Source organism: Zophobas morio, unplaced genomic scaffold (genome assembly GCF_036711695.1).
Source record: "Zophobas morio isolate AGI-343-1 ecotype UQ-CSIRO unplaced genomic scaffold, CSIRO_AGI_Zmor_V1 ptg000026l, whole genome shotgun sequence".
NCBI lineage: Eukaryota > Metazoa > Arthropoda > Insecta > Coleoptera > Tenebrionidae > Zophobas > Zophobas morio.
Window position 1 is genome coordinate 7,875,524 of NW_026972131.1, and position 1,474 is coordinate 7,876,997.

Consider the following 1,474-nt stretch of genomic DNA (forward strand, 5'->3'; position numbering starts at 1 on the left):
ATTCAACGCGTATTCATAAACCACAAGGTCAGGACTATGCAACATTTTAACATTTAAATAACATTTACTCGACAAACTTGGAAGATGAGATCATCAATTCCTGAGGGACATGAACAGATAAATTTTGATAACGATTTAACATGCTTTCAATTGTAAAATGTTGATTTTGTTTCCAAAAATCTTAACGCCTAAGGTAAAAACTCAAGATGGGTTCATAAACCATAACCAGAGGATATAAAATTTAATTAACATTAACTATTGTAAACTTTGGAGATTACGTCATTTCATTGTTGGTGGGGATGAGAAGACAAATTTTGATGGGGGTTTTACCATTTGATAATACAATTTGAAATGAAAATTTTGTCTCTCGGGAACATGTACTTATTAAGTCGTTAACATGTTCGTTTATTCATTATAAAATCCGACCAGATGGTCGAAACCGGTTAGTTCCTTGCAGTGGATGTGGATCAACAGATCAGCTCTAACGAAAGTTGCCTTATAGATCAAATCGCTTAGGGTCGATATTGGCCTGAGTGCGCTTTGGTCTGTAGATCTAACAAGTTCTCAGGCGACGATTAATCGATATCCAGAATAAAAACATTTAAATACGACCAATTTTCGTGATGAACAGCATCGGTGAACGTCACAAGATAAACAAGCATCTTGAAACTTTACCTTATATTCGCCATTTTTGTCATTTTATTTTACGTGTCAGTACCAACCTATCAAAGACATGGAAATTAAAAGTCAAGGACGACTTGACAACAATAATTTTTGACCGCCCGGTACCACTTTCAAAAAACATGGCTTCAGTGGCATACTGAATGATAATACATATTGTATTATCATACTACCTATAACTGAAAAATCATTATTCAAACTTACTTTCAAAATTTTTTGCCACATTTATTTTCTACTGGGATAATATTTTTGGAGTACTTTTGTCAAATAAGTTGTGACGAAAACTTTTTATGTTCGAAAACATGCCGGCTTTTCTGTATGAATACTGAATGAACGTAAAAGAGCTTTATTATTTGTGTATTTACTATTTATAAGAATATAACTGTGTCTGTAAGTGTGTTATGGAATAAATATAGTTTGCTTTCATATACCAATTCTACAATTTTATCTCATTTTATCGGTGTAAACATTTTTATTAACTAAACTTTTTAAGATTTATTAAAATTTAAAATAAAACAGAAATTAAAATTAATTAACTCGTGATGCATCACATTACACCTTATCAGTCATATTTATGTTAAATTACAACTAATGAGTTGAATAAAAATACTGAAAACATACATACAATGACGTATAATTCCCCAACTTAAAAATTCTAAAAATATCCCCAATAAAGACAACAAGAATTTTTTTAATAAAATGTACGGAAACATTTACTTACGTAGAAAAAAGCACTAAAGGCGTTCATAGCAGCAACATGTAATATATTCCAAGACAAACCAGATGGTGAAAG